This window comes from Cervus canadensis, chromosome 23 (assembly GCF_019320065.1).
Source record: "Cervus canadensis isolate Bull #8, Minnesota chromosome 23, ASM1932006v1, whole genome shotgun sequence".
In the NCBI taxonomy this organism is placed as follows: domain Eukaryota; kingdom Metazoa; phylum Chordata; class Mammalia; order Artiodactyla; family Cervidae; genus Cervus; species Cervus canadensis.
The window spans coordinates 45,203,278-45,226,292 of NC_057408.1; the positions used below are offsets into that span (position 1 = coordinate 45,203,278).

Below are 23,015 nucleotides of genomic sequence, written 5' to 3' on the forward strand. Positions count from 1 at the left end.
AAGTATCTTTGAATAAAGCAACCATTAAAATACTCTAGTACATATTCACACTAACTTAAGAAGGTAGAAACGCAGTTATAAATGATTATTTATAACTCAGCCATGCCATTCCCACTTCCTGTAAGGGGCGGGTTTTGGAGAGTGGTGGGTAACTGCCAGTTTATACTGTGAGGTGTAGTTGAATGTAAAGCAACGTTTGGGATGTCGTTTTCATCAACTAAGTCACTTGTTGATGGTTTGGAAAGGTAGTGTCTGTACTGCCAGCCAGCCTCCCCGTTGGAGCATGCTTTATGTGCTGGGCTGTGTGGGCACTGGAACTTTGCTCTCTTTCCTAGCGCCATGGAGTTGTTGGTCTAGGGCGCAGTTAAGTGATGGCAAGATAGACAGTTGAGATAACAGCAGATTAGAGTGGAAAGAACTCTGAAGTAAGCTAGCTCAGAAGCTGAGCCACCTCGAGTAAATCAGTTCACCTCTCTGGGCTCCAGGATCCTCAACAAAGATAAGGGAGCTGTTTGAACATTAAAGTTATTTAATTCTAAGTGGTTAGAATTCTGGGTTGAGATTAGAGGTTCAATTGGATATTTGTCTTAACTATTTCTCCTAGAAGAATATATTCATATTCTTTTAAAGCTAGGTTCATCTTTTGGATACTGTGCTGTAGGAAGCAGAGGTCCTTGGGGACCCTCCTCTCTTCTTCAGACTGGAGTAGCCCCCTGGGATTTTACAGCTTGGCCCTCCCTGCCATCAAGCAGAAGTAGGAATTTCAGCCCTGAGTTTGGGGGTGTAGGGCAGGCCTTTCAAGGCACAGATGTCAGGTACCTCTGTGCTTTTTCCAAAGTGGAAATTCCAGTTCTGGATAAACTGACCCTTTCAGACGTTTACTGGCTAATCAGCAAGCCTCAAGGCCAACTGAGAAAGGGTTTGTGAATGGTACTATAAACACCAGAGTTCTCTAAAATACACAAGACCCGGAGGCTATGTGTCTTTCTGTGCTTGTGGTGCACAGTAGTTTCTGACAGACCACGAGGTGGTTTAGGGAGTTGGAAGGATGGCATGGAGAGTTCTTTCTCCTACATGGAGAATTTGGATTTGCTTTTTCTTTGAAAGCAGAAATAAATGATCACATTCTTCTGATAAAGTAAAACCCTTAAAATGTCCTGATTTCAAGTAGCACCTGATTAATTAAGAGTTAAAAGCCTAAGAGAGTTTATTAAAGTACCTATCTGCTTGAAATAACAATGAAGCAGTTGGTCCCTGGCATCTGTCTACTGATTTTTTGTCTCTAGCATCACGTGGAATCCTGACTTAAGATCCGCAAAAGATTAGGGACCTTTGTTTCGTTGGTTTGGTTTTGTTCTAAGAATTATAGCACTCCGTCACAATCTTCTTTTTTTACTGAGTGAGATCAGTCATTTCTACAAACCTGGACACTGATGCTTTTATTCTTGAGTTCTTGTTAGGTAACTCCCAAGTTAAATATAGGTTTGAGTGTCCATATGTCCATATGTTGGTTATGTTATCACTGTGCCTTTCAAACAGTATCTTAGCTAAGTCCTTTGCAGTTAAAACAGTACAAAAAGTTTCTTTGCTTTCGCTAATGTTAGAGTAAAAATTTTTTTCATCAGCATTAAGAAGTTTAAGGGAACTATTTAGTAACTTCTCTAGACTTCCCTTTGGAAGTCTGAGCATTCTAAGTATGAAACGCATGTTCAGTGTAAGTACAAAGCTGATATTAAACTTTTTCCTCCTGTATTTACTAAAATCAGTATTGAGGTTCAGGGCATTTCCTGGGGTTTAATGACTGGCTGGGGTTACTGGCCCAAGGCATTACTTTAGGTTGACAGCTCCTCTGGCTGGTCGTTAATCCGCAGGAAATACCCTGTGTACCTCAAGCTTCAGTCATTATTACTTAATTATAAACATAGGCTGTCTAACCTTAGTACAGGCTCGACCTTATCAAGTGGAGTCGCACTGAATTCCACTAAGGACTACTTGATGCCACTGACACCCTGTTTGAGTCTTTAATCGTATTAGAAGTTTCTCAGCAAATGAAGAGCCTGTTACTATAAATGCATTTACTCTTTTACTTTTTTTTTCCATTTATTTTTATTAGTTGGAGGCTAATTACTTTACAATATTGTAGTGGTTTTTGCCATACGTTGACATGAATCAGCCATGGATTTACATGTGTTCCCCATCCCAATTCCCCCTCCCACCTGCCTCTCCACCCTATCCCTCTGGGTCTTCCCAGTGCACCAGCCCCAAGCACTTGTCTCATGCATCCAACCTGGGCTGGTGATCTGTTTCACCCTCGATAATATACATGTTTCGATGCTGTTCTCTCTAAACATCCCACCTTCACCTTCTCCCACAGAGTCCAAAAGTCTGTTCTATACATCTGTGTCTCTTTTTCTGTTTTGCATACCCTATAACGATAACTCTTTTACTTCTTGAGGGTGTTCGTAAGTGTATCACTTATGGGACTGGTTGACAAATGAATGCACTTAGGGATTAATGAAGATTATGGAATTTGTGATTCTTTCATTCATGTGAAGTTCCTGGCTTTATTTTTGAAGGGGGTGGGAGGCTTGGTGGTTGTGATGATTTACCTTAACTGATTCACTCTTTAATCTCTTGAATGTCTGTCTTCAAAGTAAGAGATAGTCTTAGTTCCCTCCCCTCCTCCACCCCAAGGCTGTTGTGTCTAAGATGATTTCCTTACTGGTACAACTTCCTAACTCCCAGGTGGAGATTACATGGTGCATACTTAAAGACTTAGCACGTCTCCTATTCGACCTCTTCATAGCTGTTCCTCTTTGCATGAAAATGTGGCATTTTGCTTGCCTCATCAACACTTGGCAGCATTTGTAAACTTGTGAGAAAGGTGTCCTCAGTTGAAGTTACTTGACCCTAACCCAGATTACCTCCAGAAATACTTTTAAGGAATTCTGTAAGTAGGAAACCTGTCAGTGGCGAGATTCTGGGGTTGGTGGTACATGTCCAGTGTTTTCTATTTCATTGACTTCACTAGGGACCAGCGTCTGTCCTTCGAATCTCCAAGCTGCAAATTAGAGCAGCTTCCTCATGGGGCACACCCAGTGGTTCATGACCTTGCCTTTGAAGAAGCTGGATGCTGACAGCACTTGGAAATCCAGTCTTCATTCAGGTGCTGTCATGCAGGAAGAGAGAAGGAATATTCGTTCTAACTACTTACTTGAAAAAAACATGCATTTTATGTGTCATTGAAATAATCGCCAAAGTCTTATTTTGAATTTGGAGACTAGGCAGGCGGGATACTCTTTTTTTTTTTTCTTAAAGATGGAATCAAACTTCTGTAAATGTGACAGCCGCGTTCATGCTCAGTCATGTCCAACTCTTTGCAACCCCACCGACTGTAGCCTGCCAGGTTCCTCTGTCTCTGGGATTATCCCGGTAAGAATTCTGGAGTGGGTTGTCATTTCCTCTTCCAGGAGAGGATCCCTGCATTGCAAAGCATGTTCTTGACCACTGAGCCACCTGGGAAGCCCCTCAGTTGAGACAAAGGGTATGTTTAACAGTTCTGTCAACTGCAGGTTATCTGGAGCAGTTAGGATTAACCACCTTGTGTAAAATGGATGTTTTCCTGATTTTTAATAATACTTTGCGGCTGTATTCTTTTTTCTCATGCAGGAACGTTTGCTGTCCTTTATAGAAAGTTCAGATTGGTAAAGGAACTAAGTGGCATTAGCCTAAGTATGGAAGTTTCTTCATTCTTTCAGGAAACAATTGCTGAGCACCTACTATTTTGGCTTTGGTACCAGAAATGTTTATAAATTAATCATTTTCCACTTGGCAAGTAGTCTCACTGGCAAGATTTTGGCCTCATTAAATATTAAAGGAGATTAAAATAAAGAGAGTTAAAAGGTAAAGCACTCAATGTTTTGAAACTCTGTTTTTGCAAGTCGTTTGGGAAAGAAATCTGTAATTTTACTCTTTCGTATTAATATTGCCATGAGTACTCAGCTGTATTATTGTAAATTGATTCAAACTCACATATATATCATGGGCACCTCAATCACATGGACAGAGGATCCTGGCAGGCTACAGTCCATGGGGCCACAAAGAGTCAGACATGACAAGTGACCGAGGGTGTGTGCATGCACACACGTCAGCTCACTATCAAATCTAATCCAGAAAAGGGAGAAAAAATATTTGCTGCCAAAGGGGAAAGTGGATGCCAGTCATCTAAATGTAAATCTTTGGATCACCTTGATTTAAAATCTGGCTCCCCTGACAAATGTTACATAAAAGGCCATCCTCTCGTCATTGTAGACAGATTTCAAGCAAGAAGAGTTTCTTCAAATGGGACTGCATGTTGTATATGAGACCTCTTACATTTTCACCTTGATTTAGGCCAAAGCTCCACTTCAGTGATTTATGAAAAGTTCACTTTCAAGTTATCATTTGGTTTCTGCATTGCCATTTCAAAAGCAAAGCTGATACAGAAGTTGCTTTGTGGTTACCTATGTTGAAAATCTTAGGACCAGACGTATAAACTAGGTATCTAGAACTTTTCTTTTTTTTTTGACTTCTCTTTGATCATTCAGTCGTTCACTGCATTGTACCAATTAGTTAGGATGCCATTTGAAAGACTTCGCTGGAGAATTTTTTTGCCGCCCGCACCCCTACCCCCTACCCTGAGGGATCTGGGATCTTAGTTCCCTGACCAGGGAGCAAACCTGCGCTCCCTGCATTGGAAACTCAGAGTCTTAACCACCGGACCACCAGGGAAGTCATCCTTTGGAGAATTTAGATGTGGGATAGAGAGGTGGGAAGTGATTGGTCTAAGAAGGGAAATCGATTGCCTTTGATAAAGGGAAATGAAAGAAAACATAGCTTTAGAATTTGAAACATTGTGCTGATAGACATTTTTATTTCTAAAGATGCTGACTCCCACTCAGCCACTGTTAGCTGAACCTCTTGCTACCTGCTAAGGGTTGCCAAGAGGAGCTGGATTCAGAGGGCGTTGCAGGGGATGGGCTTCCAAGCTGAAGTGATTCTCTGCTTGATGCGCGAATGTTGCAGGAGAAACAGATGAACTTGTGAAGTTGTAGGCCCTTTGGGTTTTCAGAGTTGCGAAAGTTTCTCTTTGGCTATTCTCCTTTTCAAGAGAGGATGGTCTCCTTCAAGAAGAGAATGAGCTGCTTGTGGTCTAGAAATAAGTGGGCGTTTTAACTTTTTGAGATACCTCACTAGAGCAGGGGGCTATGGGCTGAAACTGAGCCTGCATGTAGGGGGGTTTACCTAGCACCCATGACTGTATGAACTAGACAGTAGACCCCATTGAATCCCCTTGGACTACTGGAGGCCCAACCTAATTAGGTGTGTTTTAGGTTTTCAGTAATTCTGCTTGAATTTCTGTTCAACACTTTCTTTACAGTCAGACTTTATTCCTTTTGGCTTATGTGTTAACAATCTGATGAAACCTTTTCTTTTTCCCCTAAAAAAAGATCTATTTGTATCTGACAGTAAACTCTTTCTTAGAGACTGATTAATTTTTTTATCATAATTTTTTTTGTATTATATCCTAAATTTGTCTGAGTCTTGGGTCACAGAAACAAATGGGAGAGGGGAACATCTTCCAGTATTGGAAGGCTAGAGTGTCTGAGCTTTAATTGGAGGTTTTGCCACAGCAGTTTGCTCTTGTGCTGCTTTGCAAACCCCAGTGGGAACTTCCTTTTTCTGGAAACACACTGCTTTCTGAGATTTGTGATTTGTGATTTGTGTTTAGCAGCTGGAAGAAGTTCAGCTTCCGTGGGCCTTCCAGGCAATGAGTTTGGTAATATGGGGGAGGGGGTACAGTGAGGTCCCAAAGGTGTGAAGGCAGAGGTGGTGTAAGTATCTCCTATGTCTAGTCCATTTCTGGAATCCTCAGAAACTGGGGAGACCTTGAGGGGAGCCCCGGACACCTGCCAGGCCCTCTCAGTTTCCCCCATCAACAAGACCATCTCCACCCAAGTATAGACTTTGAAAATCATCTTGGTAAGGCAAACCTTCCTGGGAATATCTAGACTCCTTCACTCCCTGAATTACCGCTTTCCCCTGATCACCTGGCCGTGAACCCTGGCAGATGGGTGGTTTGATTCAGTCTGTAAGGAAAGAAAGTGGACATGAAAGTGTTAGTCACTCAGCCGTGTCCAACTCTTTATGACTCCATGGACTGTAGCCCTCCATGCTCTTCTGTCCATGGAACTGTCCAGGCAAGAATACTGGAGTGGGTGGCCATTCCCTTCTCCAGGGGATCTTCCCAACCCAGAGATCTAACCCAGGTCTCCCCCATTGCATTCTTCACCACCTGAGCCACCAGGGAAGCTCTAGGCACATAGGGAAGGAGGCAAAAATATGCTACCTGCCAAGGGCTGACAGATTTATGAGACCATCCAGCTGTAGGCTTCTGGGAGCAAAGGAGAGGAATTCGGAAAGGAATGTGGGAGAATGGCAGAGATAAGTGTTGCTTCCTTTGTGAATAATTCGGTTCCTGAATGTCAAGACTAGTTTGGAAGCTTATAATTATCGATTTCTAGTTTTATTACAAGTCCCCTGTCCAGCTTAACTCACCTAGTTCAGTCCAGGCTCTCACCATACATCCCCATCCCTCCTCTCTTAACACAAGACAAAGGAAACTGTGATTTATAGCGCTGGGTCCCACGTGGGGTCTTGAGCTTGCGGATTAGTTCTGATGCCTGAGCCTGTGGTGTTTTGCCATGTAGTTTTTAAGGAAGTTACAGACGTTGAGCTGGTGCACCGTCCTGGCTTCTTTGCCCTTCTGGGTGGACAGTTGGACCAGATCCAGGCAGGAGTGAAGGGAGGGGGCGTGAGGAGGCAAGGCTGTCATGTCACTGGGCCGCAGTCCAGACACAAACGTGATTCCCTCCTTGCAGAGTCTGATGTCAACTGTCTCAACCTCTGACTGACTCTGTAGTCAGGAAGTGGAATGTGATCATTAGTATTAATAATAACCAAGATGAACCCAGGGCTTTAAACTGGCCTCCCTGCAGCCTCTGCATCACTTGGGAGCAGTGGGCTACTTGGTCTAATTTAATCCTCACACAGTCCTTCAAGGAGTTGTGGTTATTGTTTACTCGTAACAAAGGAGGAATCCCTGAAGGTCTAAAAACTGGTTAGTGACTGTGCTGGGATTTGAATCCAGGACTGTCAGATTCCGGAGTCTACTTTTAAAATCCATGGGCTGTTGATTCCACAACTCTTAGCTGTTCATATAAAAGAATCCAGTAAAGAGAAGATGATGTAACATTAGATTCATATCACTGCCTTAGGTGCTTTGCTAGAACAACATAATAACTTATTAAAATACAGCAAAAAAAAAAGCGGGAACACAGACTATTTCCAGTACTTACCAGGCTTCCATTTGGCTGCATGTGGTCCCAGCCTCTGCCGAATCTGGGGACAGTATCAGCCAGACTCTTTGAGACGCCCCATCACTGGAGCACGTTAAGAGCAGACTCTGGGGCCAGTCTGCCAGTGGTAAATCTCAGTTCTGCCCAGAACCAACCTGCGCTTTGCTTCCCTGCTGAATCACGTGGGGACAGTGGTCATCCTCACCTCCTGGGTCATCAGTGTTAAACGAATTATTATTTGAAAATTGCTTAACTCTGGAGCGTTTGATGAACACATGAAAAACGGCTGATCTTGCTGATGAAGTCCCAATCTCAGTCTTCAAGTTTCTCTTGTGAATAGCTCACACAGACGCCGCACAGGCCCTTCTGCCTCCTTCTGGGGCCTCCGTTGCCTTGGGCCAGTAGCACACCCTCAGCTCTCCTAGGAGGTGGGCAGTCCCTGGAGGCTTCCGGCGCTGTGGCTCTCCCAGACCCCCTCCCTCTCGCTCACCTCCAGCTGTCCATCCAGGTGTACTTTACACCAAAGCCGTTTTTTTTTTTTTCTCCCTTCTATTTTTCTTTGAGATTCTACACTTTTCTTCTGAGTTTGTTCTGCAGACCCTTCCCATTGCTAGAGGGGGAAGGAGGCACCCTCTGGAGGTGTAATTGCCACCCAGACTCCAGGGGATTCACAAAAGTTGTCTTAGATGGAGATCAACAGCTTTTCACAAGAGGGTAAATTTTATTTGGAATGGTTTGGGATTAGGGGAAGCAGTCGTAATACATAGTCTTAAAACATTATGAAGGTTGTTTTGGCAATAGCTTTCATAAATTTTAATTCCGGTAATTTAGAAGTAGGGCCTGTATTTGCCTACATCTTCTGTTACATTGTTGTTTCTCTCTCCGGGCCTAATTGGATTATCATTTTCTAATTCTTGATTTTGGTCTTGGAGACTATATAAAATCAACAGAAATTTTACTTAAAGTTGATGTGTACTAGTACTAATACAAGTTTTGAAGAGACTGCAGAATCAGGGTAATTGGTGTTCGGATGCAGCATTTCTGACCAATTAGTGACCTCTTCTGCCTTGTTTTAATTTGACAGAGTGAGTGCTGTTATAAAATAGAAAGGATCACTGTGATGACATGGGATCTATTACCTCTAGTTTACTCTCCAAATAATCACAGTATTGTAGTCCCAATAGTATAAGTTTGTGGGTTTTAGAATTATATTAATTATTAATAGCTTTAATAATTCCATTAATTTCATTAAGCCAGCTCATCTGGAGTGTTGGTTTCTATCTTGTGTGACTTTTTCCTGACAAAATTATATATAAATAGACTTTAGCTATTTTCTTTCCATCTTGAACAAATATTTCACTGTTTTTTACTACAGAAAAAAAAGAGAAACTGGCAGTATATTTATTTTTCAGTGGAAAACATGTTGCTGCAGAAACACGGGGACCTAAATAAAAGTGTAACAAGAATATTAGAAAATGGATTATGCTAGCTTCATTTTCTTTTCTTCTCAACATGATGTACCCTCACACATTGCCTTTTTTAAACTAATAGGATGTTCATAGTGCTGGTGATTTCAGTAGTTTCAGGATTATTTTTTAAGGAGGAGGGATGGTGAATTTCCAGGTATGTTTCTCAAGTTTATTTGTTTGTTTTTTAACTTATGAAGAGGATCATGGAATCCTAGATCCTTTTTGTGCATTTAACTACTATCTCGAGTGACAGATTTTAGAACCCCCCCCCTTGGGATGTGAATGATGATCTAGGAAAAGCAAGATGTTATACAAAAAAACTCTGAAAGTAGGATTCATTTACTGAGCCCTTACTGTGTGTAAGGGCAGGAATTTGGAGGTAAAAAATAGCTTAGAAATAGTTAAAGGAAGACGCAGGAGAAGCTACAGTGGGCATATCTACAGTGTAAACGACGGTGGGCAAGTCAGGAGGAGGACGTGATGGAGGGGCTGAGGGTCTTGCCCCAGCTATTGACTGTTCACCAGTAAAGCCTGGGGAGTAAACAGTGTGTGTATTACTTTCTAAGAAATGGGACTAAAGGTGGCCTGACCAAACTGAAAGACTTAATCATTTAAACCTTAAAAATGTGTGAGGAGAAAATGTAAAATCTCAGAAGAAATAAAATCTTGCCATGTCAAAATGGAAGCCTCCTCACTGCTGTGACCTTTTGTGGGAAAGCCTTAGTTCACTGCTCTCCCAGCTGTCCCAGCATGAGGTAGGCTGCCACGTCTGAGGTACGTGAGAGGAGTGCTTTACAGGTTGCAAAGGGCTTTTTTATATGTGATTTCATTCTAAGGAAGCTTTGCAGGGCCCTTCTAGTGTCAGTTACTGGGTTGGATAGACTGTGGGGACACAGATAAACTCCTTGTCCTGGGAGGACTCAGCTGTGTGGAGGAGGCAGACAAGTGACCCGACGTGTGATAACTCCTGTGATACTGCTGAAGGGGAAGGGTAGGAACTGGAATTATACCCATCTTCCAGATGAGGGAAACTGACCCTCAGAGAGGTTAGGCAGTTTCTCAAGTTCACCTCGGTCCCGAGGAATTAAGTTCCAAGTCTAGGTTTAGGCCCCTTTACAGTGCTCTTTTTGGGGCTGTCATGTATAGCTGAAGGTTGTTTTGTTTTTGGCCACACCTCATGGCTTGCGCGATCTTAGTCCCCCAGCCAGGGATTGAACCTGTGCCTTTGGCAGTGAGAGCGCAGAGTCCTAACCACTGGACCACCAGGGCATTCCCCTAGCTGAAGTTATAAAAGCATTGCTGTCAGGCACTGAAGAAAGGAAAAAAAAAAAAAGTACGCTGAAGCACAAGTATGTGGATGGATGTGCCTTTTAAAAACTGAAAGAGTCTTAATGTGATTTTCGTGCTTTTGGTGTTTTAGGGCAGTCCAAGAGAACATTCTGGATCAGGGTGAAGAATGGTTCAGCAGTGCCCCAGACGTCAGTGGCTGACAGCTCCAGCCAGACTGACTGGGGGGGAATCTTTCCTCACGCTGAAGCCCAGCTCCTGGAGCCCCCCGCCCCCCCTGCAGTGGTTGAGGGCTGACCCCCACGGAGAGCTGTGCAGTTCTGTCTTTTCCCACTTGAGCCAGAGCACTTAATTAAAAGAAAAAGTGTACACAGTTCTGATGCAGTTATGACTAGTAAAAAGAGCCAATAAAAATGACAATAAAGCGCCTGACAAATAGAAAATGTTTAATAATACCGAGGTACTTTATGGGGCCAGGCTTTACCTCTTGGCATGGGATGACAGGCTTCCCACGGAGGCTTTTCCTGGCCGCTGCCCTTGGCCGCCAGCTCCCGCCCAGGCGGTACAGGCGAAGTGCCCGGGCACTGCCGTCCTGGAGTCACCCAGCTTCCTGCAGGAACCTCGCTGGGAAGTGACCGCCGCAGACGTGTAGCCCTTTTAATTGTGACAGTGGGTAACAGGAGGTTTACAGGACACTTTAGTGAGAAGGGAAAAGGCACAGTAGCAAAAAAGTAAAGGGAACGCAAGCAGCTAAAGTGCCTCCGATCTTACTGGACGTTTGGAGCAAAACCAACATTCTCCCATCAGTTCTAATTAGACCTCCCAAAGGAGAGACCAAATTAAAGTTAAGCCAATAATAACCCTGAATTGTCCTTGGACAGGTTACTTAGTTTCCCATCTCTTAGGTGGCAGTCCAGTTGTTCTCGGTATCCTCAGAGAATGGGTTCCAGGACCCCCTGGGATGCTCAGGTCCCTTATATAAAGTGGTGTAATATTTGCATATAACTGGTAAATGTCCTCCCTAAACATTACATCATCTTTAGATTACTTACAATGCCTGATGCCATGTAAATGCCATGTAAGTAGTTATAAATACAAGGTAAATGTTCTTAAACAGTTGCTGATACATAGCAAATTCAAAAGTTTTGAATTTGGACATTTCTGGAGTGATTTTTGCAATATTTTTAAATACTTTTGATCTGCAGTTGATTGAAACTCTGGGTGCCCATAGATACAGAGGGTTGACTGCACTCCTGCTGTGAGTGGTAAAAGCCCATAGTAAGTGCTCAATAACTAATAGCTTTTTAAAATTTTAGTTGATTAGAGATTACTGACAGGGTACAGGAGAAATAGAGGGGCAGTATACAATTTCCAGTTGATCCTCAGTATTCTCTTTTCGAGCTAAAACAGAGGATAACCCCGCCCCATAAAAAACCCACAAAATATTTATAAACACAGGTGAAAGAATGGAAATATGCAAATAAACCAGCTGGAGAACCCCCATCTGTGGTAACGACAAAATAATGAAAAACAAAAGGCAAATAATAACTTTACAGTTTATATAGAAAAATGCATGTTAAATTCTAGATATCCCTGTTGAGCCAGTATGTAACTCATTAAAATATAAAAAGAAAATTAAACCCACAAGCTTTTATTCTCTCCTTTATACCATGAAGAGGATAATTTAATAATTAAAGGATTAATTTTGGACTGTCTTTTAAGTAGATCTTTAAAAAGTTGAAATGACTTACAAGTATTGACAACATGTCTACAGTGTTCAATACAATTATCCATTTCATTAAAAATAATTTGATTTCTTTTAATTGTAAACAATAAATTTATGGAAATTGACCTCTAATTTTCATTAGAATGTGGTGAGTCTGGTAAAATACATTCTAAATTTATTTGACTAAATAAAATATCTTAATCATATAGAATATGGAATTAAGGTCTTTTAAACTTTTATCATTAAAAACAGTACAAGTGACCAGATGATTAATTTCATTTTTTTAAAATAATAGTTTTGAAAACATTCTCACAACCACTTTACAACCAGAAAAGATCTCATCCATATACTAAAGAATATGAAACTTTTTGGCAATGTATTACATAGAACAATGGCACTCTGTGTCAAAGTGCTAATTTGAGAGAGATTATGTCATGCTTTTAACTCTTTTCCAAATGAAGTACTCGCTCAACTGAGATAAATCATCAAATATTTCACATTTTAGTCGTAATTTAGTTTATACCAGCATGTTTAGAAATGAAGTCAGTAATATTATCTGTATCATGAGGTATGAATTATCATTGGATTATTAGTCTTCAGTGCACTGCCTGGTAGCAAGGATGCACATCTCGTTCCTAAAATATTCATCCCCATGATCCATCCAGTAGCTGACACGTATGTGTGAACACGTTACGGTAAATACTCAGCCTGTGTGATTCCATCTGCGTAACAGTCTTGATTCCATGATTCCAATCCACATAACCGTCTTGTAGCCCAGAGAGATGAAGTAGCCTGCCCCAGGAAGTTCAGTTAGTAAATGGCAAAACCAAGGCTCTCACTTGAACTTTCATTCAATAAATATTAATTGAGCACCTGCTGTGTGCCAGTCACTGATGATCCAATAACAATTGAGGTGGAGGGTCTCATTTCTCATAAACTTGACATTCAAATAGGAGAGACAGACATTAGAACTAATAAAACTGTCACTGAAATAGACCGAAGTGACCGGGCAGCTACTGCCTCCCTATCACTTGGGTCCCCCCACCCTGGAGCAGGTTCCCACTAAGCATGTGTGCTCATCTAGCCCCAGAGGAGGCTCTGTGCTAGCCCAGAGCAGATGGGCCTGTGACTGGCCTCGTCCACTCCCCTAGGTACACGTGGGCGCTTTGAAATCAGACTTAGTTTCCCCAGTTAAATTAATAGGGGGGACCTCCCTGGTACTCCAGTGGCTATGACTCTGTGTTCCCCATGATGGGGGCCTGGGTTCAATCCCTGGTCCAGGCACTAGATTCCACATAAAGTAACCAAAGATCCCACATGCTGCAACAAAGACCCAGCACAGCCAAATAAATATTTTAAAATATATTAGGGGAAGGACCATAACCTGCATAGAACAGATGTTAGCATTGTTCCTTTCTTAAGAACTCAGGATGGACAACACATCTGACCACCTCCGCCTGAGGGCAGATTGAAGATACGGAAGCCCAGGAAATGATCCGGATTCAGGGCTCAGAATCTACTTCCTGGATGACAAAGCCCCTCTGCCTCATTTGCTAAAGTGATAGTGTCTCAGTCATGTCCTGTTCTTGCAACCCTGTGGACTGCAGCCTGCCAGGCCCCTCTGTCCGCGGGATTCTCCAGGCAAGAATACTGGAGTGGGTAGCCATTCCCTTCTGCAGAGGATCTTCCCAACCCAGGGATTGAACCCAGGTCTCCTGCATTGCAGGCAGATTCTTTACTGTCTGAGCTCCCAGGGAAGCCCTCTCTCTCTAGGTTATGTGTAACCCTTACGATGTGATAACTTCAGAGTTTATCCAGTTGATTCTGGGCAAGGTCCTCCCATGCCTTCAAAGGACTGGGGTCTTCTTTCTCTCAGGGACACACTTCCCCAAACTGTGTCACTGAGGACATTTGTCAGAAAATCTGTGCTTTTCTTCCCACTCCTGTACAAGAAAGCAATTAAGATATTATTGCTGGAAGCAAGAGAAAATTATCAACATGGGTGGGCACTGGTTCCTCCGTATTTGTGATGCTGAAGGATCGTGGGATTAGTGTTTAAGAGTGAGGTCACCCGGCATGGCTGGGGTTACTGCCCTCACCTCTCTGGGTGTTAATCAGGCCAAGTCACCTAAACCAATTTATGAGAAACTCTTGATGAGACAGGCATTACCAGAATACCTGGTCAGGTGACCTCGAGAATCCGTTTTGCCCTAAGAATCTGATTTCATCCTGGACAAAAAAAAAATGTCTGCAGATCAGAATTGTACAAAAGTTTGTAAATTAGATCACAGTTGAAAGACATGAAGGAATTCTGTTTTGGAATCCTCATTTTTTCTTGATGTGAACTCCAGTATCTGGTCAGGCTATTTAATGTTAAAGATACCTCGCTATACTTTCTAGTGTCTGTTGCCATTTTGGGTTGGGTTTATGTTTCAAGGATGTCTGTCTTCCCCCCCCCCCCCATAATATTTGAGTTAATATGATGTATAAAGTAGTGTATCTGATTTAATTATCTCAACCTGTGGTTGAAAATTTCTAACTGTTGTAGGGTCGTTTTCTCCTTTATTTGCGGTATGCCGAGTGGGTAGTGTTATGCCCGATGTCCGAATCCCCGAGCGGGGAGAGAGAGAAGGCTTCCAAGACAATGCAACTCGCAAAAAGGGAAGTTTATTACTGTCTCGAGCCAGGGCTTTCTGCCACAAACATCACAGTGGTGCAGGGTCAGAAAAGCCCTGGCTCAAGCTTGGTACACAAATTTATAAGATATGCAAAAGCGGTTAGTAGCTGGCTTAAGCGGATTGGTTACATGTTTGCAAAGTAATTCTATCGGTACAGACTTTCGCGGGCTTTTCAGCTCTCCCTTTGTTCTTACTGGGCGCATATTGATTGGCTGGCTCCAGGTTACCTGATGGGGGTAGGGAATCTTACCATTTCGGGGGAAGCTAAAACTTAGGTCCAGGCCGCCCGTCACGGTATTAACTCTGGCAGCCTCACATTCCCCCCTGTCTTCTTGTTCCTGTAGAGGAATCCTTCTCTTCATCCTGAGCTACCATCTGATATTGCTGCCTCAATACCATAATCTGAATGGTATTTAGACGTTCTTTAATAAATGACATTAGCCGGTTTAAAATACAAGGGCCAAATGTGAGTGTTAATAATAGCACTATAAGCGGGCCCAGGAGGGTGGAAACTAAGGTGGTCAGCCAGGGGGAGCGTTGAAACCAAGACTCAAACCATCCCTGCTGGGCCTCCCGTTCCCTCTTTCGTTGCGCCAGCCCTTCTCTTACTTTTGCCATAGATTCTCTTACCACTCCTGTATGGTCTGCATAGAAACAACATTCTTCTCCCAGAGCCGCGCAGACCCCACCCTGTTGGAGAAAAATCAAGTCCAATCCTCTCCTATTCTGCAAGACCACCTCAGACAAGGAAGTCAGAGACTTCTCTAAGTGGCTGATTGATTCTTCTATGCGAGTTATATCTTCATCTATGGCGGCTCGTAGGGAAGAAAACCCTTGGCCTTGCAGAGATAGTGAAGCTATTCCTGTCCCTGCTCCTGCCAGCCCAAGACTGAACAAGGCTGCCATGGTGATCGCACTGATTGGCTCTCTCTTTTGTCTTGGCAATTCTCGGTCCCAATGTGAGTACATAACCTCTTCAGAGTGGTATAAGATTTTTGGCATTACAGCAACCAGAACACAGAATTCTTGACTCTGGTTAAAAACCTTCACATTTAAACATGGGGTTAGCCCAGTATGTGAACAAATCCACCAGCCCCCAACCTCTGGCACAATCCAATTTTTGCCATATAAGCGTAGGTTACTAATAGTCCGGGCACAGAGGGAAGTTTTATCACGTGGCACTGTGCCCAAACAGAGTCCCTGTCCCCAAACTTCATTCATTGTGAGGCCAACCTTGCGTTCTTCCCATCGGCATGGGGGTGGGTTCTGGCCTGAAGATAAGTAGTAAGAGACATTGAGGCCTATGGCCTCATAGAAGGGGGGGTGAAGATTATAACAAAGCCAACAGGACTGGGTTGCATTAGGGTTGGTATGGTTTAAGACCGTAAAGGCTGCATTCACTAAGGCCCATAGGGGGTCCTGAATTGCTGAGCTAATGGTAACAGCCAGAGGGCCAGGGGTTTCTGTCAGTTTGCCTCTGAGGCTAGGGGTAGAGGAGATGTTAAATGTTCCTGGCAAGCTTGGTCTGAAGGGGGTTGGCTTGGGGGTCGCCTTGTGCCCCTGTAATGCTTTGACCAGATTGGGACCTAAACTATGTACCTGCACCGGCTCAATAACCTGTTTAATGATTAAAAGCTCACCTGGGTAGGGGCTGGGCCAATTTACGTGAAGCTGAAAACCCCAAGTCAGTCCTGAGGTCCAGCGGTTTTCTTTTTTCGCCCGTTCCTGGTTAAATTGTACTCGTACCTGAGGCCCCTGGTGTCTACGGTCCTTGAAGGTGAAGCTAACTAGATCTCTGTTTCCGACATCCCACCTCTGGGGTCCATCACAAGAGGTCACACAACTCCAGCTCCTGCAATAATAGCTTTCTATGCCACCACAGGTTTTCCAGTTATTTCTTACATAGCCCGGGCAAGCCCAAAACCCCAACCTATGGTTTTTTATCCCATCCCTATAGTACTTATCATAGAGACCGTCCTGCTTTGCGAAGAGGCTTGAGAGGTCGAAGTTCAGGTCCGGCCACCAGGTGTTTGGAGGGTGGATTCCTGAGGTCTCATTGAGCAGCTCATGAGTTTGCCCGTCGTTGAGTTTCCATGTGATCTTAGCAGGTTGATGGGGGTTATGACTGGTCGCTCCTGGGTCGATGAGAGCTGCCATCAGCAGGAGAATTAGGAGGCCTCCCGGCGGACGAGTTTCAGTTTCAAAGGATTTGACGGGTGAGGACTCGCCTTCCATTCTGCTCGCGCTTTTTCCTGTTCTTCCGATGTGGCTTGCCGCACGTGATTGCAATGAACCCAGGGTCCAATCCCGTCGACCTTGACAGCGGTAGGAGTGGTAAGGAGAACAACATAAGGGCCTTTCCATCTAGGTTCTAATACTTTAGATTGGTGTCGTTTTACCCAAACCCAATCACCTGGGCCAATATTATGTGAGGGGAGGGCCCTCTTGTTTTGGCCCTCATGTATCTCTCGAATCAATTTCCAAACATGGTTATGCACCTTACTTAATGCTATCAGAGTTTGCTGGAATTGTCCCAAAGTAGGGGGTGGCAGATATTTTCCTTCGAAAATAGGATACACAGGAGGGGGTCTTCCATACAGAATCTCAAAAGGAGTAAGATTCAGCTTATAAGGGGTGTTACGTGCCCGAAAGAGTGCAAAGGGGAGGAGGGTCACCCAGTCCCCGCCAGTCTCTATTGCCAACTTTGTCAAAGTTTCTTTTAGGGTCCGATTCATTCTCTCAACCTGTCCTGAGCTCTGGGGATTATATTCGCAATGTAACTTCCATTTCGTCCCCAGAGCTTGGGCCAGCCCTTGTACAATCTGGCTCACAAAGGCAGGTCCATTATCAGAGCCCATAGTCACTGGCAGCCCATACCTAGGCACTATCTCCTCTAAGATCTTTTTAGCAACCACTATTGCTGTCTCTCCCTTAGTGGGGAAAGCTTCCACCCACCCCGAGAAGGTATCTACCAGAACCAACAGATAGCGGTACCCGTACTTGCCTGGCCTTACCTCAGTGAAATCTATCTCCCAATGTTGCCCTGGCTTTTCCCCTCGGTACCTCGTTCCCGAGTGCTGCTTCTTCTCTGCCCTCATCAGCTGGCACGCTTTGCAGGCTTGAATTATCTCTCGTACAGTTACATTTTGACGAGGGAACCTCAGGCAGGCCATCTGGAGAAGTGTTAGGGTCTTTTTTTCTCCCAAGTGTGTAGTTGTGTGCAGGTGTTCACACAGGTGACGACCCAGGGAGGCAGGCAAGATCAGGTTGTTGTTTTGGTCTCGGTACCATCCATCTTGGTCATCTTTCTGGAGGGTGGTATCCTTGTTGATCCAGGCGAGATCGGGGAGGGAATATTCGGGAACTGGTGGCAAGGTCCCCATACCAGGGGGTGGAAGTCCCACGGCTAATATGGGGGCGGCATAGTCCCGGCTAGCTGCTTCTCGAGCGGCCGCATCAGCAGCACGATTGCCCCGCGCCTTAGGGTCTTCTCCCTTCTGGTGACCGGGGACATGTACTATAGCTACTGCCCGGGGTAGTTGGACAGCTTCCAAGAGCCTGCGAATCTCAGGCAGATTTTTGACCTCTTTTCCCTCAGCTGTCCGAAATCCCCTTTCTTGGTATATGGGACCTTGAATATGGGCAGTGCTGAAAGCATATCGGCTGTCAGTAAAAATGGTGACTCTCTTCCCTTTGGCTTGCTCCAGAGCCTGTATTAGGGCAATCAATTCTGCTTTTTGTGCAGAAGTGTTTGGGGGTAGTGTCTCAGCCCATATCGTCTGCCCTGAATCATCAACTATGGCTGCTCCCGCCTTCCTTTGCCCATCTTTCACATAACTGCTCCCATCGGTGAACCATACTAGCTCACTGTTGCTTAGGGGTACATCAGTTAAGTCTTTTCGTGCCGCCAGGGCCTCAGCCAGTATCTCACTGCAATCATGGAGAGGGCTGTCCTTCTCTGGGTTGGGTAGGAGCGTGGCTGGATTTAGGAAGCAAGGGGTCTGAAAACGCACCCGTGGGGCATCGAGCAGCAAGGCCTGGTAGTGTGTCAAGCGGGCATTGGAGATCCACTTACCCGGCGGCTGCTTTAAAACCCCTTCCACGGCGTGGGGGGTGTAAACCGAGAGTTGCTGTCCATACGTCAGCTTGTCAGCGTCGCGGACGAGGAGGGCTGTAGCTGCAATGATGCGAAGGCAAGGGGGCCACCCAGCGGCCACCGGGTCTAATCGCTTCGAAAGGTATGCTACCGGCCGCTTCCATGGTCCCCATTGTTGAGTCAAGACCCCCTTTCCTATTCCTTGCTTTTCATCTATAAACAGCTGGAATGGCTTATTTGGGTTAGGCAGGGCAAGGGCTGGGGCTTCTAGTAGGGCCCGTCTGAGTGTCTGGAAAGCCTGTTTCATTGGCTCAGTCCAAGTCCACTTTGGGGTCTCTTTACTTCCCTCATATAAGGGCCGGGCCTTCTCAGCAAACCCCATAATCCACAGTCTGCAATATCCAACAGTCCCCAGAAACTCTCTCACCTGGCGGGGGTTTTTGGGCTCTGGTATCTGCAATATTGTTTCTTTCATGGCCTGGGTTAGCCACCTTTGCCCCTGCCTGATCTTATACCCCAAATAGGTGACCTCTTGCCGGGCTATTTGTGCCTTCTTTGCGCTAGCGCGATACCCCAAGATGCCTAGGGTCTGTAATAGGTCCCCAGTGGCACGGCTGCAAGCTTCCTCTGTGGTTCCAGCCAACATAAGGTCATCTACATATTGTAGCAGAATGACCTCTGGGTGGCAAGCCCGATATTCGTAGAGGTCCTCACTCAGAGCCTCATTAAACAAGGTAGGGGAGTTCTTGAACCCCTGTGGGAGGCGGGTCCAAGTTAATTGTACTACTGGTTGGCCCTCCTCCTCAGTCCACTCAAAGGCAAATATCTCTTGGCTCTGGACTGCCAGGGGTAGGCTGAAAAAGGCATCCTTCAAGTCCAGCACAGTGTACCAAGTGTACTCAGGCAGTAAACTGCTCAGGAGGGTATACGGGTTAGGGACAGTTGGGTGTATGTCACTCACCCGTTTGTTGACTTCTCGCAGGTCTTGGACAGGTCTGTAATCTGTCCCCCCTAGCTTCTTCACCGGCAGTAAGGGGGTGTTCCAAGGGGATCGGCATCGCCTGAGAATTCCGGCCTCCATGAGCCGTCGAATGTGGGGAGTGATCCCCCGCCGAGCTTCTTGGCTCATAGGGTACTGTCTCACCCTCACAGGAACTGCCTCGGCCTTTAGCTCGATGACGACCGGATGTCTCTGTTTAGCTAGTCCCATTCCTGCTGTTTCTGCCCAGGCCAATGGATATTTATGGACCCACGGTTGTACATCTAGTGCTATGGTCTCTGAGGGCTTAGGCGCAAAAAGTCTGTATTCATCCCTTAAGGCTAGGGACAAGACATGTATCGGTTGTCCAAGTCCATCCGTGACTGACATTCCCCCTGGGTCAAAATGGATCTGAGCATTAACTTTAGTCAACAAGTCTCTTCCAAGTAGAGGGGCTGGGCATTCTGGTATCACCAAAAACGAATGGGACACCTGGTGGGTCCCTAGATTTACTTTCCGTTCTGTGGTCCAACAATATCTTTTTGTCCCCGTGGCTCCTTGCACTAAGCTGGCTTTCTTAGACATTGGTCCCAGTTTTTGATTTAAAACAGAGTGTTGGGCGCCAGTATCCACCATGAAGCCAACGGGTTTCCCCTCCACATGTATGGTTACCCAGGACTCGGGGAGGGGTGCCGAGTCTCGACTCCCCTAGTCACTGTCTTCCCCCGCATATAGAACTCGAGTTCCGGGGGGGATTTTCTCTCTCTGGGTCATTCCTCTCCTTGAGTCCCTCTTAGGGCACTCGTTTTTCCAGTGCCCCTGTTCTTTGCAGTAGGCGCACTGATCCTTCTTTAGGGCCTGCCTTTTTGGTTTTTCTTTTTCTCCCGTCCGGGGTCTCGAGGTTCCCTCAATTCTGTTCCGGCCTTTAACCCCGCAAAAAGAATCTGGGCTAGCTCCTTCTGGTTCTTCCGGTTTTCCCTCGCCCTATGTTCCCTCTCTTCTTTCCTGATCTTTTCCGCTAATTCCCTTTCCTCCCGCCGAATTCGCTCTTCCCTTTCTTCTGGGGTCTCCCTATTATTGAATACCTTTTCAGCTACTTTCAGTAAATCCTGTCTTGTCTGTTCTCCCAATCCCTCTACCTTTTGTAATTTCTTCCTAATATCTGGGGCTGCCTGATTCACAAACGCTAACAAAACTGCAGCGCGTGACTCCTCAGCCTGGGGGTCCATAGGTGTATATTGCCTGAAAGCTTCCATCAGCCTTTCTAGGAAGGCTGCCGGGCTTTCAGTGGGCTCTTGCCTTACTAAATTTACCTTTGCCAGATTTGTCGGCTTTCTTGCTGCAGCCCGCAGGCCAGCCATTAGAGTCTGGCGGTACACTCGGAGACGCTCCCTACCTTTCACCCGCTCAAAATCCCAGTTAGGCCGCAACAGAGGAAACCCCTCGTCTACAAGATGAGGCTGGGCGGTTGGCCTCCCGTCGACCCCTGGTACCCGTTTCCGCGCCTCTGCCAGAATTCGCTCCCGTTCTTCCGTGGTGAAGAGCACCTGCAACAGCTGCTGACAATCATCCCAGGTGGGATTATGAGTAAACAAAATGGAATCTAAGAGGTCAATGAGGCCTTGGGGCTTCTCTGAGAAAGGAGGGTTCTGGGTCTTCCAATTGTACAGGTCACTCGTGGAAAAGGGCCAGTACTGATAGGTTCGCTCTCCGTCCGGGTTAGTTGGTCCCACTCGGACGGGGAGCGCCTGAACAGTGGATGAAGGTAACTCTGGGTCCCCAGGGTCTTGCTTACCCCTATCTCCCTTAGTTTTTCCCCGGGTCCCCAATGCCGGTCCCCCCTCACGGTCGGTTCCCGTTGGCCCTCTTAATCCTCTCGGTTCACCTGTGGGAGCTTCTCTCCTCGGAGGGGATTGCAAGGAGGGCACATATGGCGGAGGCCTTATCTCCGTTTCTAGATCTATCAGGTTTGGATAAGATGATTCCTGAAGGACTGGTTTTGGGTCCTCTTTCTTTTTGGTTTCCTCCGGGGGGGTCTCCATCACCAGGACCTGTGAACTGGAGGAACTAGGAAGTTTGTAAACAAAAGGTTTTAACCATTTAGGCGGATTTTCTACTAGATCCTGCCAGACCATGACATAGGGGACTTGACTCGGATGGCCCCAGGGATCAGGAGCCATAATCTTCTCCTTCACAGCCTGTATGATGGACGGTTGAAAGGTGCCTTCCGGAGGCCATCCAACCTGAAAGGCGGGCCACTCTGCAGAACAAAGAGTTATTAATTTACCTTTTTTGACTAGCAAAGACAAGTCATGGGCCCTGGCCCTGACATCCGAAAAATGGTCAGTCATGAGAGAAAGTGGGGTAGATTCTCCCTGCCCCATGGTCAAAGAATAAACGGTAAGGAAGAGAGAGAATAAGTCAGAAGTGAGAAAGAACGATGCACCAGAAGAGAACGAGACTAGAGACAATGCCGGCACACACACAAAAACACGGAGAGCCAAAGACAAACACACGGACAAACAAACGTCGGCCGACGACACAGCGCTGGGTTTTCGGGCCCCCTGAATTTTCTTGCCTCCCGGTAGCAGATTCACCTTACCGAATGACGTCCGCTGTTCACCAGGCTCGGGGTCGGGAGAGGAACTTTCCTTCCCGCGGAGTCGGCTGCCCCCCAGCGCGTCCGCTGGCCTTGGCCTTACGCCGGCTTGCTCCCCCTTTATAAAAAGCCTTCTCGCGGAGTCGGCTGCCCCCCAGCGCGTCCGCTGGCCTTGGCCTTACGCCGGCTTGCTCCCCCTTTATAAAAAAGCCTTCTCGCGGAGTCGGCTGCCCCCCAGCGCGTCCGCTGGCCTTGGCCTTACGCCGGCTTGCTCCCCCTGCTTCCTGAGCACCGGTGTTATTATTTATCCTTCCCCTTTGTCCTGTAAGCGTTCTCTTCTCCCTGTCAAGGGATCCCGGACGAGCCCCCAAATGTTATGCCCGATGTCCGAATCCCCGAGCGGGGAGAGAGAGAAGGCTTCCAAGACAATGCAACTCGCAAAAAGGGAAGTTTATTACTGCCTCGAGCCAGGGCTTTCTGCCACAAACATCACAGTGGTGCAGGGTCAGAAAAGCCCTGGCTCAAGCTTGGTACACAAATTTATAAGATATGCAAAAGCGGTTAGTAGCTGGCTTAAGCGGATTGGTTACATGTTTGCAAAGTAATTCTATCGGTACAGACTTTTGCGGGCTTTTCAGCTCTCCCTTTGTTCTTACTGGGCGCATATTGATTGGCTGGCTCCAGGTTACCTGATGGGGGTAGGGAATCTTACCATTTCGGGGGAAGCTAAAACTTAGGTTCAGGCCGCCCGTCACGGTATTAACTCTGGCAGCCTCACACACAG

The 23,015-nt window shown here is 45.8% G+C and overlaps 1 protein-coding gene across 3 annotated transcripts in view; it reads left to right on the top strand.

Annotated features, from left to right (window-relative positions):
* Positions 1-23,015, top strand: part of KCTD1 (potassium channel tetramerization domain containing 1) — a 213,243-nt gene that overhangs the window by 105,949 nt on the left and 84,279 nt on the right. The gene's annotated exons all lie outside the window — the stretch shown is intronic.